This window comes from Sus scrofa, chromosome X (assembly GCF_054392235.1).
Source record: "Sus scrofa isolate SSC_HxYL_T2T_F1_AM1 chromosome X, Sscrofa_HxYL_maternal_Yorkshire_Landrace_v2.0, whole genome shotgun sequence".
Lineage (NCBI taxonomy): Eukaryota > Metazoa > Chordata > Mammalia > Artiodactyla > Suidae > Sus > Sus scrofa.
This window is the reverse complement of record NC_139401.1, coordinates 127,952,832-127,972,459: the sequence shown is the minus strand read 5'-3', so window position 1 is coordinate 127,972,459 and position 19,628 is coordinate 127,952,832.

Sequence of the window (19,628 nt, the reverse complement as noted above, 5' to 3'; positions counted from 1 at the left end):
TTAGTGAGAGATAGAGATATAGTATCTGTATATGGCATGGTGGCAGGAAAACGAGCTTGATTAGAATTGAAACAGACATATATTCAATTTTTAGGTCAATTACTAATTTACGCTATGTTCTTGCATGGGAAGTTTCTCTGGGCTTGATTTTCAATATTAAGTAAAATGAGTTAGACTAGAATGATCTGAATGTTCTTCCATTTCGCCATAGCTAACCCAGCATTGATTTTAGAGCAAGAATCAAGTGGATTGGGATTAATATTTATTATGCATAAAGTTCTGCTGACAGCATTGGCAACAACAACAAAAAAACCCAATAAATTCTTTGTTTAGGTCAAGAACTTTTGTAGAGCTTAAGACCAGGCAGTAGCTTGCCATGTGTTCATATGATTTTGTCTGTTTTCCCATATAGGTCATATTCTTTTCCTAGAGTGCAGAAAAAGGAAACTAATTCCTAAAGTAGTTTTAAGATTAATTCCCTCGGGGGGAAGTAAACACCTGCTTTGAACTATGATTTTTTTCCAGCGTTATTGGTATATAATTGGCATTTAATATTGTATAAGTTTAAGATAGGCAACATGATAATCTGTTATGTGTATATATTGTGAAATGACCACATTAAAGTCAGTAAACACATCTATTGCCTTGCATGGTTGCCTTTCCCCCTTTTTTTATGTGGTAAAAACTTTTAATGGCTCTTTTAGTGACTTAGTATACAATATGGTATTGTTAACTGCAGTTACTATGTTTTGCCATAGAATCACAGAACTTATTCATCTTATAACTGAAAGTTTATTCCCTTTGATCATCTTCATCAGTTTCCCCTACACCCTGCCTCCCCTGACAACCACTAATCTGCTGTTTTCTATGAGCTCATCTGTTTTATATTCCATGTAAAAATGGATAATATTTTATTTCAATGTCTGGCTTAGTTCACTTAGCATAATACCTTCAAGACATCTTTGCAGTTGCAAGTGGCAGGATTTCCTTCTGTTTTTAATGTCTGAATAATATTCCATTGTACAGTTGACCCTTAAACAATGCAGGTTTGAACTTCTTGGGTCTGAATATACATGATATTTTTTAGTAGTAAGCACTACATGGTTTGTGATTTGTTGAATCTGTGGAAACAGAGGACCAACTATAAGTTATATGTGGATTAAACCCCGCATTGTTCAAGAGTCAACTGTATGTGTGTGTATGTATATCTATGCATGTGTGTGTGTGTGTATACACACCAAAATTTCTTCATCTGTCCATCGTAGACTGACACTTAGGTTGTTTCTAATCTTGGCTATTATGAGTAATGCCACAGTGAACGTGGAGGTGCAGATATCTCTGAGATAATGATGTTGTATCCTTTAAATTTGTACCCAGAAGTGGAATTGCTGGATTGCATAGTAATTGTATTTTTAATTTTTTGAGGAACTTCCATACTGTTTTTCACAGGGGCTATACCAATTTACTCTCCTACCAACAGTGCACAAGTGTCCCCTTTTATCCTCGTCCTTTCCAGTGTTTGTTATCTCTTGTCTTTTTGTCAGTAGCTATTCTAACAAGTGTGAGGCGAGATCTCATTGTGGTTTTGAATTGCATTTCTTTGATGATTAGTGATGAGCACCTTTTCATCTACCTGTTGTCCATTTGTATATCTTCTTAAAAGAAAACTGTATAGGTCCTTCGCCCATTTTTAAGTCTGATTTTTTTTTTTTTTGCTCTTGAGTTGTATGAGTTCCTAGTATATTAACTTCTTATCAGATAGTGATTTGTAAATATTTTCTCCCATTCTGTAGGTTGTCTTTTCATTTGCTGATTTTTCTCCTCTGCTGTGTTTTTTTAGTTTGATGAATTCTCATTTGCTTTTGCTTTCTTTGCTTGTGATTTTGATGTCTTATTCAACATATCATTGCTGAGATCAATGTCATGGAGCTTTTTTCATAATTTTCTTCTAGGAGTTTTTATAGTTTCAGGTCTTAAATTTAAATCTTCCATTAATTTTAGTTAATTTTAGTAGTATAAAACAGAGGTCCAGTTTCATTCTTTTGCATGTGGATATTCAATTTTACAAGCACCATGTAGTGAAGAGACTATCTTTTCCCCATTGAGTATTATTGGCTCCTTTGTCAAATATTAGTTGATTATACATGTGTTGATTTATTTCTGAGCTCTCCATTCTGTTTCATTGGTCTGTATATCTGTTATATTATGCTAGTAGCATATTATTTTGATTACTAAATGTCTTCTGATTAGAGAATTTAATCCATTTACACTTAAAGTAATTTTTAATAGGCGAAGACTTAAAATTGCCACTTTACTGATTGTTGTCTGACTTTTTTGTAGATCCTATATTTTTTTCTCTCTTGGTCTCTTCCTTTGTGATTTGATGACTTTTTGTGGTGATAGACATTTTCTCCTTTATCATAGTCTTTTGCGTTGAAGTTCTTAAGATATAATCTTGAAAGTTGAGTTGCAGAGTTAAAATGTATGCAAATTTTAAAAAATTTGAGAATTGAAAATTGGCCTCAAAAAGAGTTATACCAATTTAATCCTCATCGGCATACCTGTGTTTGTCAGTTTCTTTAATATCTGCCCAACTGGCAGGCTAAAACATCTTCTGTTGTTTATGCAACCTACAGAATTATTACAAACCTTTTCCTGCTCTTAAATAAGCCTAACTCTGTTTTGGGGTATGGGACCAAATACCCCAAGGGATGTTTGATTATTTAAGACTTCTTATGTCTTTACTGTGAATAGTTTAGACTCCCGATTCTTAGGGCAATATCTCATCATCTTATTCCTAGTTTTATCTTAAACCTTGAATGAATATGATTTTCTTTAAAGGCAGAAATTGTTTTCTGAGTGAAGGATTTTTAGAAAACAGCTTCTGTGTTGTCATTACACTTATTGTTTTCAGAAGTAACTATATATACTTGATGCTTAAATAAATGTGGATGTACTTCAGGTTTGATTTTTACTACAACTTTTATTACTTCTTTATTTACCATTGATAATATAGTTGTTTATAATGTCTAAACATCTACATGACAGAGTAGTGTATATGCATTAAGCATATAATGTCATGATAACTATTGAAATTTTGCTAACCAAAGACTAAGCCAAATGCAAACTTTCTGTTATTGCACACAAGCCAGGATTAAAAAGTAAAATGAGGAGTTCCCATCGTGGCTCAGAAGACACGAATCTTGACTAGTATCCTTGAGGACACGGGTTCGATCCCTGGCCTTGCTCAGTGGGTTAAGGATCCGGTGTTGCTGTGAGCTGTGGTGTAGGTTGCAGGCGTGGCTCGGATCTGGCATTGCTTCGGCAGTGGCATAGGCTGACAGCTACAGCTCCCAATTCTACCCTTAGCCTGGGAACCTCCATATGCTGTGAGTCCTAAAAAGTCCAAAAAAAAAAGTATAATAAATTTTACAACAAAGAGGGGATTATCAACATCATTTTCTTTTGTCCTTGCTATTTTTTTGTTTTCTAATGATGACCTGTTGATCATTTTCCTCTTGTGGTTCTAGCTTATACTCTAGGTAACATTACTCAGTGTAGAATCTGGATTGAACTCTGGTCCAGAGTCTAAAAGACAAGCTAAGGAAACATCTGGGCAAGTTGGAATTCTTAAGAATAAGTAAAACATAGCAAATCCATTTGACTGGAAGCCATGCTTGGAACAGTACTGGTGAGGGAGGGAGAAGAACCATATAGCTCCTGGAATAAGCTCAGTACACGAACTGGAGGAGAGCAGGAGCCAGATGAGGAAACACAATTTTAAATCCATCCAAGATTTCTAAAACTTCTTATTGAAAGAAATGCTGTGCATTTACAATGTCATTTCCTTGTGGGTAATTGTGCTCACCTTAATTAAGGGGAATTCCATTCTGATTGGAGAGGAAGTACAATTGACACATAATCCTAAGACTTAGAAATATTTTATAACAAGCAAGATAAAATATCTTAAACTAATGAAATCTAAACCCTGATGTAATCTCAAAGCTTGTTACTGTACCCATTTCTTCTTTCTATCCTTAGCACTTAGTACCTGGTGCATACTGGGTATTCAGGACTTCTTTGCATGAATGTCAACCTTGTTTTTTCCAATTAATAGCTCAGGGTTATAAAGTAGAAATGACGGTTATGTGCTATAGAAACCTCTAAAAATGCCCTCTACTTCTAATGTATCATTTCTATAATCTACTGTTCAGGAAATTATGTTGGCAATTAGAAATTCTGAAGACTGTGTGCCCCTATGAAATATTCATAACTGTCTCCAGTCTTCTTAAGCAGAACAGTCATGACAAGGACTTGCAACTCTGCTTGCACTGCTACAGCATATATTTGTTTGGGTAAAACAGCACAAAAAACAATGACCCTCTTTAGGCATTTTTATCTAGTGTCTAAACTATAGTATTAGTGGGAGAGCTGGCTTCAAATACACAACTAATCATTGAGGTAATGTCATTTGGGAGGAGCTGATCATTATTAACTATAATTTAACAATAGCTAAACTTGGGAATAAAAGTATAGGAGAGAGATAATCATACCTGAATCCTAAAACATATAATGATGTTTCTGCATGCCTCATGTAGGTAAGAATTAGGGCCAGTGAAGAAAAAAAAATCGTAGGTTTTAAAACATTGTAGTTAAATTTCCATATGCAGCATTTAACCTCGTACTGGGTGAAACTTCATTCTGGAGTCAGGGTCTGAACATCTCAACTGAACCAGGTGTTTTGCAAAAATGTTCTCTATAAAAGGGTTCATGGGAGAACCCCTGGACTGGCTTGTGCAAACTCATTCTCATCCTTGGAAAAGCAACTCTGAGTGTGTGTAAGCAATGAGATTTTCATATGCCAAAATGGTAATGACTAACATAGTTATAAAAATAATTTTGCTTTTTCAATGTTCAAGGTTAAAATGTCTTTTCCATACAGTATGGAATTGGATACACACATACATACTTATGCACATAAGCATAGAGGCATACCCACTTTAGGGAGCAGTGTATCATTCTAATGTCTCAAGTACATGGTATAACTTTTGAAGGTCAGGTCTCATTCTAATGTCATTATTGAAATCTTCCTCAGAATGAGGTTTTTAATGTTTACAATGACATGTATGATATTCCAATAATGAGAAACCACAGATGCATAAGAACAATTAAAACCCCCAAAGGCAAATTTAAAATGAATACCATTTGAGGTCACTGCTAAGTAATGAGGGCTTGTTAATGATCTCATTCATTGACCTTGAGTTATACTCAAATTTTTAAAAATGTACATTTCAAAAATTTATAATTTCTCATTCTCATTATCTCACTAGTGTTGTTAAAATATTTAGAAGATAGAAAGTTGGTTGCAAGTGGATTATGCTGATATCCAGTGTTAGGAATGGATTAGTAGTTTTTAGAGGAATATACTGTCTGATTGGTACTTCAAAAATGAATTTTAAAATATGTATGTAGCCAAAAACAAGCAATCAAGAGACATCATTGCACATATAAGGGTGACATTTGGCTATTTATTTTGAGTAACATATTCTGAAGGCTCAACTTTGTATTTGTCCAACTTCACATATATATATATATATAAAACCTGGCACAGGCAAGCCTGGAGTGGTATTTATGAAAATACAGCAGTATAAATAAATATGTGTACAAAAACTGCCAGTTTAAGGGTTAGGTTTTGAATAAGGATATTTATCAAACATTCTAAACTTTAAAATGTGTTCTTTATAATTTTATGTTAAAACTGAATGACAAGTATTGATGTATAATAGCAAAAATATCAACTAGCATAATGAGATCTGATATTTATTGGGTGCCTGCTCTTCAGGGTTCTGTGGAGATCACTTGTGATGATTTTTAAATGTCACAATGTGACTGTAAGATGGTAGTATTAGTCCTGTTTTATAGTTGAGAAAACTGAGGTTTTAGGGCTCTGAAGTAACTTGTCCAAGGACACACAGATAGTTGTTAAGATAGAATTAAAAGTTAGGTTGGCCTGATTTGAAACCACTAAGAGAATACAAAGTGTCTGATGTTCTGATTAGTCTTCCTACATATATCTCTTGTCCAAAAAATGTTTTAAAAGATCAATTTGGCAAGTTTTATTAATAGCAATAATTACAAAGACTAAGTGCTTTACCATATGTCACTCATTTCTTCTGAACACTTTACGGGCATTAACTTATTTAACCCTCTCAATAATTTTGCAGAGGGGAAACTGAGTCCCAGAAAGATTAAGTAGGTTTCTCAAGGTCATACATCTAATCCCTGGTATAGCTATGATCCAAACTCAGAACTCTTAAGATTCCAGAGCCTGTACTCTACTAAAAACCCCTAATGTGATGTGGTGAGGTAAAGGTCACATCTTTTCTTTGTTGGAAGAGGGGAACTATATTTCCACTAAGTTGAAGTGAACAGGAGGTACCAGTGGGAGAACTTAGGTGGCTATGCATGACAATAAGAAATGGATTCTAGGTGTTCTCTGGTGTCCTAGAGGTCCTTAATGATGTTTCTGCATGCCTCATGTATGTAAGAATTAGGGCCAGTGAAGAAAAAAATCTTAGGTTTTAAAACATTGTAGTTAAATGTCCATATTCAGCATTTAACCTTGTACTGGTTGAAACTTGACCATCTCAACTGATCCAGGTGTTTTGCAAAAATGTTTTCATAAAAAGGTTCATGCCAGAACCCCTGGATTGGTTTGTGAAGACGCATTCTCAGTGTCACTGCTGTGGCTTAGGTCACTGCTATGGCACGGGTTCGATCCCTGATTCAGGGACTTTTGCTGTGGGCACAGCCAAAAAAAAAAAAAAAAGAAATTGATTCTAGGGAGTTCCTGTTGTGGCTCAGCAGTAATGAACCCAACTATGATCCATGAGGATGCAGATTTGATCCCTTTCTTGCTCAATAGATTAAGGATCCAGCATTGCTGTGAGCTACAGTGCAGGTTGCAGACATGGCTCAGATTCTACGTGGCTGTGGCCGGCAGCTGTAACTCTGATTTTGACCCCCAGCCTGGGAATTTACATATGCCGTGAGTATGGCCCTTAAACACACACACACACACACACACACATACACACAGAGAGAGAAATTGATTCTAAAAGAAGGAAAATGTTTGCTAATAGGTGAATATAGAATTATGAGACATTAATTTGGGGACTAGGGAAGGTGGTCCTTGGACTTGCTTTACTCAGGGAAGTTCTGATTTATATCTGTTGTCTCAGTGTAATTATTAATAATAGTTCATGTTTTTCCTTCTCTGCATTGTCTTAGTGTGAACCATAAATTATACAGTCATCCTAGGATGATGAGACTCAGTGTTCAGATGTGGATATGCCCAGAGGACAAATGACTTTGGAGATCCTGACTTTCTGGATCTCAGGTTTCTCATGTGTAAAATGAAGTTTTATGATACACCAGAAGATTACCACATTATTTTTCAGCTAAAAGGCTTATGCCTGAACCAACACTGATATTTTATGAATTTGACATTAACCCTTAGATTTTGCACTTTATTCTACATCAAAATCGCTTGAGATTTTGCTAACCTGTAGATGCTCTTGAGGCCCATTCTGGGAGATTCTGGGCCTCACCCAGCCTTACAGAATCACAATCTTCCATATTTAACCTGTCCTTCAAATAACTGTGATGCTAGTAACCTTGCAATCATACATGCTGCCCTAGAGTATAAACTTGGTGAGAGCAGGGAGTATATCTTACTCCACATTATAAATACAAAGTAAGGTGCTTTATTATCTGTAGAGTGAATAAACGAATAAGTGAGGGTTAATAGTTACTCCATGGTAGCAACCAAAACAACACTGAGTTAAAGCTGATCTTGAAATATAAATGTTATGTGTCATATGCAAGATGGATTTATGGCTTTGCACAGCATAAGGAATATTGTTGATGTGAGCAAGAAAAATAGATGTCTGTAAAACCTAAGTTCTCCAATCTGGCACTTAATAGCAAGGATTTTTGGAGTCTATGAAATCATTTTAGAAAAAAAAAATTAAACAGACTTAAGTCCTTAGAGCACTGGGTGCAGGATTAAGAGGAGATAGAGGAAATGTTTGCAGTTCCCATCCCTGCAGCGTCAGGGCTTTCCTTGGGTTTGGAGGCAAGAAAGTTGGTCCTATGTGTTTATGACCAAAGACGGCACATGGCAACTGTGAAAATGCAAGGCTTGCGAATTTTGGCTATAAAGAATGTTCTGCACAGCATGACAGTGCCTGCATGATAGTCAGTTGGAAAATTATAAATATTAAATTTAGGTTCCAAGCAAAAGTGTTGAGCAATAGGACATCAATAAATGTATTAAAGCCATAGAAACTAGCAAGGAGTTTTAGGCAGATCTATATTCAAATTGCAAGCTTTGTCGAATGTGAGATTTATAACTAGATATTCCTGCTTATAATATGGCTGTGACTTGTGTCATCTCATCTGTGACTTGTGTTATCTCGTCTGTCAAACGAGCATAAGAATACCTCTCTCACAGAAAGACTGGAATAAATTGAGATTAAATGAGATATGTGTGGCAGTATCTGGTATTGTTGAGCAGTAGTGGTGATGATAATAATGGCAGCAAGAATTTACTGAGCATTTACTATATCTCAGATACTTTTCTAAGAGTATCATGTATACTATCTATATTAAAACTCCCATTTTTTTTACAAGGTGTGTGTTATTGTTACAATCCCCATTTTTCACAAGTAGGCATTGCGTGTACAGGGAAGGTAATTAGCCAAAATCAAAGAGCTAATAAGTGACCAAGGTGGAATTTAATGCTGAGGAGATGACACTCCAGTCTTAGTTCCTATTTTACAAACCTCTGCGTGCTCTGTTGCTGTAATAACTATTCCGTGAGTAAATGGATTCTGATTAAATACGGTAAAACTTCAGTGTGGTGAGTTTTCTTTCTGTTCCCCAATATCCAGGGCCTCTCTCTGGAGAACATTTACACATGTCAATCCTGTTGATATGGCCAGTGGAGTGTGAGTGGAAGTAGTGTGTGCCACTTCAAAGTAGAAGGTTTAAAATGGTACAAATTTTGCTTAAATCTTTGACTGCCGATGTGAGCAGCAATGCTCAAGATGGTGGTTGTGCTATCGGCCTGGTCCCTGAGTAAGAAGGATATTTATTGTGATACAGAGGATCAGAAGTCCATATCCAACCCTTTGTAGATACATTGTGTGAGAAATAAACCTTGCTCTTTGATGCCATTAAATTTTGAGGGGGTGGCATTTGTTACTGCAACATATCCTAATCTGTCCTGACAGATACATCCAGAAAGGCTGGAAAATAGTCAAAGATAGGAAATGTGCCACAAAGGATGTAAAATTCCAGAGATAGGTTTTTGGTGAAGATTCCATGATGAAATACCTTCAGGAACCCTGTGTTCTGTGCTTGTGGAGAAGTTGACCACTGACAGAGCAATGATGCATGCTGTTAGCTTATGAAAGATAATAGGACTAATGCCATTCAGGGCAGCTTTTCCCTTCTACTTGCTTTTTATTTTAATAGTACCATTTTAGTAGTTACATTTGTGAGAACACACCAGTACCTTAAAAGAGCAGACTTCAGGAGATAACTACAGGCATACTTTACTTTATTGCACTTCGCAGATATGGAAGGTTTGTGGCAAATCTGCTTTATCAAATGATGGTTAGCATTTTTTAGCAATAATAGACATCATGCTATTGTACACTTGATTGACCGCAGTATAGTGTAAACATAAATTTTATGTGCACTGGTAAAACCAACAAATTCATGTAACTTGCTTTATTGCAGTGGTTTGGAACCGAACTTGTAATATCTGAGTTACGCCTGTATAGGGATAAAATGAGCTCCCCCTGAACTTGGAAAACTCTGGTTATCTGGTCCAAATCATGTGGCAGCTATGGAAAACTATCAAGGTATTATAATCACCATGGGAAAGCTTTTGGGCTTTGCAGAAGTTAAGACAGGGACTTAATTTCATTCTAGTAGCATCCATACAGCAGGACATTTGAGGGACATCTGATTATCTGTCATATCACAGTTCTTTCTTAGTTCCATGAAAGTCTGACTTATTAGTGAATTCAAATGCTATTTTTCAACCTCATTATTTTTACTTAGTCATTGTGGGTTTAATAAAACTCGACAACTAAGATCATGAGCTTCTTGAAGTCAGGGACTGCACTATATGTATTCATATATCTGAGAACGTAAGACTAGTATTCTTTCAGTGAATATTTATTGAATACCTGAAAATTTCCAGCCAGTGGATTAGCACTGGGAAATGATAGTGAAAAAAAAGAGAGGATAAAAATACTTATCCTTATAGATACCACAGATTAGTGATAGTGGAAGATATTAGTCACATTATTTAATAAATGTATAAATATGAACTGATGTAAGTCGTTTGTAGGAAACAAGCAAGATTTCTTAAGGGCATCTGATGACTGAAAAACAACAGAACATAGTGGTAGGTACATTATAGTTAATAGTTGTTGGATAGGAGTTCCCGTTGTGGCTCAGTGGGTTAGGAACCTGACATAGTATCCATGAGGATGTGGGTTCAATCACTGGTCACAGTGGGTTAAGGATCTGGTATTGCTGTGAGCTGTGGTATAAATAAGTAAGTCACAGATGTGGTTCGGATCCCACGTTGCTGTCGCTGCGGCATAGGCCGGCAGCTGTGGCTCACATTTGACCTCTAGCCTAGGAATCTCCATATGCCACTGGTGTGGCCCTAAAAAGAAAAAAAAAATTTAACTGCTTGTAATATTTAACTTTAACTGTGTATCACAATTTAGCCAATGTCTTACTGAATGCCATTTGTATTATTTTAAGTGTTTTCTGTTAATATAAACATTAGGGCAATAAGTGTCCTCCTATGTGCCTTCTTGTGTACTAGTGTGAGAAATTGATGGGTCACAGAGTATGAACATTTTCTAATTTAATAGATATCACCAGATTTGTCTTTACAGTATAAAACCCACCAGCAGAGTATGAGTTTTATCATTTCCCTACATCTTTGACAACATGCCTTTATGACCCATCAATTATCAAACAGCTATCATACTGGAAACAAAATATAGTGTGTGTGAAATAGTATATCACCGTTGTTTGTCATTTCCGTGCCTGTGAGTTATATGAATTGCCTGCCCACATCCTTTACTCATGTATCTATTGGTCTGATTGCCTTTTTCTATGTGATTTGTAGAAATTTTGGTAACATTTTGGGTCATTGTATTTCCTAGGTTATATGGTTATCATCTCCAAGGATATTGCTTTTCTTTGAATTTTGTTATTGTATTGATTTACATCCATAAATGTGGTTATATAGGACCTAAAAATTTCATCAATTTTTTCCTTATGCCTTTTAAATTTCCATTCCTATAAAACCCCCCATATGTGTATATATATATATTTTTACTATTTTAAAGTTTGTTTTTAATGTTTGCATCTTCAATCCATCTGGATTATATTCCTAAATTATGAAAAGCTAATTGTTGCAACAGCATTAGTTGAATAATCTATTTTGACTCCACTGGTTTGTAATAAAATAAATAATAAAAACAGTAGTCATAACAGAGATATTGATAACCTTTACCAAGCCCTTAGTACACACCAGGCACTGTTGTAAATGTTTTATATGTGGATAAGCAAGAATCCATGAGATAGACAGTACTATTATGTCCATTATGTAGTTGAATAAATTAAGCTACAGAAGATAAGTTAAATAGCACAGGACTACTTAATAAAGAGCTGAGATTGAAAACAAAGCAGTTTACATCCTTCCCAGTGCTTGTTATCTCATCTTTTTGTCAATAGCCATTCTAAGAGGTGTGAGGTGATAGCTCATTGTGGTTTTGTTTGCATTTCTTCGATGGTTGGTGATGTTGCACATCTTTGCATGTTCATCTTGGCCATTTGTATATCTTTTTTAGAAAAATATTTATACAGATCCTTTGACCATTTTTAATCTGATTATTTTTGCTCAAGTTGTATGAGTTTCTTATATATTAACTTCTTATCAGATATAATTTGTAACTATTTTCTCCCATTCTGTAGGTTGTCTTCATTTTTTTTTTTTTCTTTTCTGTGCAGAAGCTTTTTAGTTTGGTATATTCTCATTTTTTGTTGCTTTTTCTGCTTGTGCTTTTGGTATCATGTCCAAAAAAGTCCAAAAAACAAAAACAAAAACAAAAAGCATTGCTGAGACTAATGTCATCGAGCTTTTTTCCTGTTTTATTCTATGAGTTTTATGGTTTAGGGTCTTAAACTTAAGTCTTTAATTAATTTCAGGTTAATTTTTGCGAGTGGTTTAAGATAGGGGGTCCCATTTCATTATTTTGCATGTGGATATCCAGTTTTCTCACCACCATGTAGGGAAGAGACTCACTTTTCTCTATTGAGTATTCTTGGCTCCTTTGTCAAATATTAGTTGACCGTATATGCATGAGTTTACTTTTGGGCTCTTGATCAGTTCCATTGATCTGTGTGTTTTGCAATATATGAAGTGATCACATTGTACACCTTAAACTTACACAATATTATCTGTCAATAATATCTCAAAGCTGGAAAGATAATTTTAAAAAGATAAAGCAGTTTGATGTGATTTTCTTATGTTTAGCTTCTTTGGCATAGTACTCATCTATCAAGATCCCATATATGTTTAGGTATATTTCTCAATGATCTTTTCTGTTTCTATTGTCTTTTCTTTTGTCTATGGCCAGTACTGTTATGTCTTGATCCTTATAATTACATGATAACGCATCATACAGCCCAGTATCTGATAGGAATGGTCTGTTGAATTTGTTCTAATTTTAGAACCATTTTGGTTATTCTTGAAATGTTCTTCCATATGAACTTTGGAATCAGTTTGCAGAATCAGAAATTTGCTTTTGGAATGTTAATTAGAATTGGGTTGAATTTATTGATTCATTTGGGGAGAATAGATATTTTTACTATTACGCCTGTCTCTCCTATTTCTGTATATCTTACCATGTATTTAATTATATTATTAAAACTGGGGTTAATGGAGTTCCCGTCGTGGCGCAGTGGTTAACGAATCCGACTAGGAACCATGAGGTTGCGGGTTCGGTCCCTGCCCTTGCTCAGTGGGTTAACGATCCGGCGTTGCCGTGAGCTGTGGTGTAGGTTGCAGACGCGGCTCGGATCCCGCGTTGCTGTGGCTCTGGCGTAGGCCAGTGGCTACAGCTCCGATTCGACCCCTAGCCTGGGAACCTCCATATGCCGCGGGAGCGGCCCAAAGAAATAGCAAAAAGACAAAAAAATTAAAAAAAAAAACAAAAAAAACAAAAAAAACTGGGGTTAATTTTAAATATAACCTGCATACAAACATGTATAGAAAACATATGTTCAAATTAACATTTAATTAAAAAGTGAAAATCTATGTAACTTTCCCACTGGTCAAAAAAATAGATTATTAGTTTCTCAGAACACTCTATATGTATCTCCCTAATCATAATTCTAACCCTCAGCCTTAGTGATAACTATGATCCTGACTTTCATGATAATTATTTCCTTGCTTATCTTGACACTTTTACTATTTTTTCATACATTCCCAAGATATAATTTGATATCATAATTTTATGCAAGTCATCATTTCCTTTTTTGTGAGATTAATGTTAAAACTTGTACCTGTAGTTCAGTCACTTTTATATCTATATAATATTTTCAGTACGAATATGTCACAGTTTATCCATATTATGGTTTTTGGAATTGTTTCCAAATTGCGGTGAATACAAACAATGGTGCCATAAACATAACTGTATGGATGTTCTAATTCACGTGTGTGTCAGTTTCTTGGGATTTAATACTTTGGCTTCTGCTTTGAATTTTCTTAAGCATTTAGAATTAGATTTTCACATTGAAAACACAGTAAAATATGTCACAATGTTAATTGGGATTGGATAAAACCTTTAGATAACTTGGAGGTAATTTTTATAAAGTTGAGTCTTTTAATCCAGGAATATAGTGTAACTCTCCTTGGTTTTGGTCATATTTAATATATCTCAGTAAAATTTTTATTTTCCCTAAAGCTTTTTTATATATTTTTTGTTCCTAGATATTTCATATTTTGATTATTTTAAAAAGTTATCTTTTAGATTGTTCTAACCACTTCATGGCATATTAAAAAATAAATTGATTTTTCCAAATTAATTTTTCATCCATTAAACTTGCTGATGTACTAATATAGAAGTAGGTATCTTTGAATTTCCTAGGTAGACAATAATACCATTTATAAATAATAAAATTCTTGGTATTTTAATTTCTAATTCTTACTGTTTTTCTCTGGATTTAACTGCATTGGCTCAGAATTCTAAAACAGTGCTAAGTAGAAATAATTGTGGTGGTTGTGCTTGTTTTGTTTTTGATCTCCAAGAGAAAGCTTTCAACATTTTACCATTAAATGTATTTGCTTTAATGTTTTTATAGATATCCTTTGTCACATTCAGGCAGTTCTCTTTCATTCTTAGGTTAAAAGTTTTGTTTTTGTTTTAACTGTAGATGGGCTAAAATGAATCAATTTTTCTATATTTTTGAGATAATCATATTTCTCTATTTTATTTAGTATTTAGTATGGTGAAAGTATTATTTATCTAATGTTAAACAAAATTTGCATTACTGAAATTAACCCAACCAAAACTTGCATTCCTGAAATTAACCCTAACAGGTCGTGACATATTTTATATATTACTGGAACTGGTTTACTTTATTTTAGAAATTTTTAGATCAGTGTTTATGACTGTGAATGGCTTGTACTTTTACTTTTTAATGTCATAGTTAAATTTTGCTTTTAAGGTTTTCTTGGCATATAACATGAAATAAGGAAAACGTCTATCATTTTGTGCTTCTCATTTGTCTTATCTGTAATATATTTTTTTCCTCTTCCTACCAAAATTGACATCTGAAGAAACAGATAAAAACCCTTGCTACAGAGAATTCTGGTCCACAGGCATAATTGCAAATTCTATCAAATATATGAAAGAAATAATACTGTTTTGCGCAAACCTTTTCATGGAATAGAGAACATTTTCTAATTTGTTCTAGTTAACAAATTAGTGTAGCTCAGTGTAGCCCTAATAGCGAAACTTGAAATATTAGAAAAGAAAATTAGTCATATTGTTCATGAATATAGGTGCAGTAATCTTTAACAAAATGTTAGTAAATCAAATCTAGGAATATAAAAAGGCATAATACATCATGACCAACTGAGATCTGTGTGAGGAATGTAAGATTAATTTAACCTAGAAAACTTGATCAATATAATTCATCACATTAACAGAGTAAATCAGAAAAGTCATATGGTTAGATCAATAGATGTAAAAAATTTGCTGATGACATCTAAAACCCTTTCATGGAAAAACGCTAAAAAATATACGAATTACAAGGAAAATTATTCAACCTGATATATCTATGAAATTCTTAAACAGCATGCTTAATGAACACTTTTACAACTTGTATTCAATATTATACTGGAGGTGTTAGCCTAAACAATAGGGAAATAATGAAAAGTATAACTATTTGGCAAGAAAAAGTAAATCTCTCTGTATTCACAGTATGATTGTGTGTTTTGAAAAGTCAAAGCATTAGACCTAACACTTCAACTTGGCAAGACTTCAGGACATGAAGTCAAACAAAAAATTCGTATTTCCTTTTACTCACAATTAATAGTTGGAAATCAGATCCTACAGTACTGTTTACCATAGCATCAAACCCCAAAATACTTAAGGAATAAATCTGGCAAAAAATATGTGAGGCCTCTAACTCAATTCTACAAAATATTGAACAGAAAAAAATTAATTAATCTACGTAACACATATACTGTGTTCATAGATGAGAGACTAATTATTTTTAACTTGTCAGTTCTGACCAAGTTGACCTTTCTTTCTTTTTTTTTTTTTTTTTTTCATCTTTTGAGGGCCGTACCCGAGACATATGGAAGTTCCCAGGCTAGAGGTTTAATCAGAGCTGTAGCCTCTGGCCCGTGCCACAGCCACAGTAATGCCAGATCCAGGCCACACCTGCAACCTACACCACAGCTCATGGCAATGCTGGATCCTTAACCCACTGAGCGAGGCAAGAGGTTGAACCTGCATGCTCATGAATACTAGTCATTATTTGTTTCCTCTGAGCCATTATGGGAACTCCTCCCCAAATTGACTTTTAGATTCATTGCCATTATTGACCAAAACACAATACTTTTTAATGTAGAAATTGTTGTGATTACACCAAAGTTTATTTGTGACTTGACAGTCCCCTTCCATCTTCAAAACTAGCAATGGCTGGTTGAGTCTTTCACTACCATTTCTCTGCTTCTGCCTTTTTTGCCTTCCCTGTCTGATGACATTAGGCCATCCAAGGTAATGCAGGATAATTTCCCCATCTCCAGGTCATTTCATCTGCAACCTTAATCTCCTTTTACAGTGTAGCTTCTGGGCTTTTAGGATGTCCTGGGAGAGCATAGCCATCCTTGATAATTTACACTGGATGCATTGAGCAATATTGAGGCTTACTGGGGAAGCGAAAGTGTGTATTTGAAAGACCATTGGCATCAGATAGGCCTGAAGTTTGCTGTTTACTAGCTGTAATACTTATATATGTCACTTAAATTCTTTTGAGTCACCACAGTTTACCTAGGTAAAAATGGGTTTGATGATTACACCTACATTTCTATAAGGGTGGTTGTAAGGACAGAATGGGGTAGTAACGGTAATAATAGTAACAACCATGCATTGAACCCTTGCTATTTGAGATACAAAGTAAGTCCCAAACAAATGTTTATGACTAGGGTCATAATTAAAACCCTTCATAGAGTGTGATGATGGCTTCTGGCCACTCAAGTAATTAAGTTTCATCTGGTTTTGGCTCTCTAAGATCTTTAGTATACTTCTGTGCTAATTTGTAACTGCAGTTCCAAAGTATTTACTGCCATGTCAGCAGGTGTGCCCATGTCTTGTTTTACCCCATCTCATTGTAGAAGTGAATGGCAGAGGGACCCCATTCTAACTAAGTTCATTGAGAAGACCTTGGTCTTGATGGCTTTTCCTCAGCATACTCACTTTGTGCACTATTTAAGGGAGGAGCCATACTGACATACTGAGTTGGCCTGAATTAATACCCTGTTTTGCAAACGGAAGATCTGAAGCACAGAAACCAAGCGGTAAATTTGTTGGTCCGGTCAGAGATTATACATCTCATAAATAATTTGCAGATTGGCTTTGAAGAGACCTTCTAAGGAAATTTGGCTACCTGGAGTGGAAGCCTTGCTCTTTCTATAACCTCCATTGTAGTGTTAGATTATTTGATTCACTGTGTCTCACGGTCTGATGTGTGAATTTATTTGGGATTGGGATGGAAAAGGTGTTGCTGCCCATATTGTGAATAAATCTGGTGAATTCTCTGCACTGTCAGGTCCGGAAGTGGCCAAAAAACAGGAGCAGCCCTCATGTGGCTATTACCCCCCCCCCACCCCTGTGTCCTCCATCAGATCCGGGCTGGCATCATTAGCTGATACTTTGTTCAGACTGATCCCCCTTACGCTTCCCTTTAGTATTGTTTACTCTCCATTTCCTTTGAACAAAATAATGAATTCCATTTCCTTTTAGTCATATTCTGTTTGATCCACTTATCCCTTTGAAGACTGTCCGTGAAGCTATGTAGAAAAGTGGTCTGTGGGGATGGGTTTAGGTTTTTTTGACATGAATCTTTCAGGCATATTCATCTTTAACAAATGAGACTTGTTTCATATTTTTCACCTCTTCGTGTCTGTTTAACACTGATCAGTTTTCAGTCCTTGGTTGTTTCACTGTTGTGGATGTTGATGCATCCGTTACTACTGCGTTTGTAACTTTGTGTGTGCAAGCTGGAAATGAAGTTTTTTTTTTATGTTTATTTTAAATCTAAGATTAAATAATGTTATTCTATCCTGGATAAGTAAATTTTAAACTCTGAGCCACAGTGACAAAATATATTACGTAGCATTACAATAATTTGGTTATTAGATAAGATCGAAGGGGTCGTTGGCAGCCTGTATATAAACTTCCACTAGAAAACATTATACAGCTTAAAAAGCTGTTCTTTTGCTAATGTGGGCGCTGGGTCTCCTCGGTTAGATGTATGCCACATGTACTTGGTGGAAAACATGTTAGTCTGTACTTTTTAAAATAACATCTTAATATTAACTAGATTGAGTGTCCTATAAAGTATGTAAAAAATGAATGAATGATGTTGTTCTGCCTTTTATTTCTCAGACTTCTAGGTACACAGTCCATGCCCACATCGGCCTTGTGCCCCACGGAGACCAACATTTCTGTCAGCCTTCTGGTCCCCAGTTGATGGGGCAGATCCAGTGATTTCCATGCCCTATGGAGCTGACCTGACAGTAGAGTGAGTTAGAGAGGAGTCTGTAATTGGCTCACTTATAGGCTATAAGCCTATTCAAAGGGAGCCACTTTGAACTGGTCAACCCTTCTTTGGCACTTAGCCAAGTTCAGGATGCTACAAAACAGGCACTTATTAAGACAGTGGCATTGTTTGTAGTGGCAGGAGCAATGCTGAAGATGGTAGTGTCAACATATTGCCACGCTATAATCTGAAGACAGGTGTCGAGTCATATTTTTTTTCAAATGTCTCTGTAAAAGTGAGCACTGAAGGGAGAGGGCAGCTTGAGGTCTGTTTCCCAAAGTCTCTTGCAAAGCTTCTTGACATGCCTAAAGTCAGAGACCTTTGGCTTCTCATCTTGGCCAACTGTCTTATCAACTCTTGTCGTAGAGGTTGTTGATGTCACCCAACAATAGATTAATTACAGTGATTTTTCCATGAGGAAGCTTAAAAATATTCCTTGGATCTAATTGGGTGGGGAATATATATTTGTGCATAGCTGCACACACCTAACAGTTGCCCCATTAAGTTACAGGAGTTTACGTGCTTTCTGTACACTAGTGAAAAGCCATGTATTAAGGAAACTAATTTTTCTTTATGTGGTCTGTGGTCTATAATCTACATAATAATAACAACTCAAAATCCAAGAGGATATTGAATTGGGAGTGAAGGGAAACCATGAACATATTTGAAAGAGGAAAAGGCTAGAAGGCATGAGGCCTGGGTTTACTACCATCTCTTCCATGAATCTTCAGAGTAACATGGGAAAAATCATTTACTCTATGTAAGTTTTGTTATCTGAATAGTGAAGGCTGATAGAGCCAACCTATGCCATAGGATATATACAAAACCTTTTTGAAACTATGAATGCTATATAATAAACCCTAATTTTTTTTTGGCCATGTTTGTGGCATGTACAAACTCTTAATATTTTTAAAGTTCTTAGAATGCATAAATAACTTTTACTGTCAGACAGATAACAACCCTAGGAAATAGGTACTCTCTTTGTATCCATTTTCTAGATGGAGACACTGTAATAGAGGGTAAGTGGCTTGCCCTCTTGGAGTCTAAAAAAAAAAAAAAGTGATCCAAATGAACTTATTCAGAAAACAAACAGACTCACAGAGAAAGCTCATTTAGGATCACCTAATGGGAAATGCAAGGGGAGCAATAAGTTAGGAATATGAGATTAACAGATACACCACTTTATATAA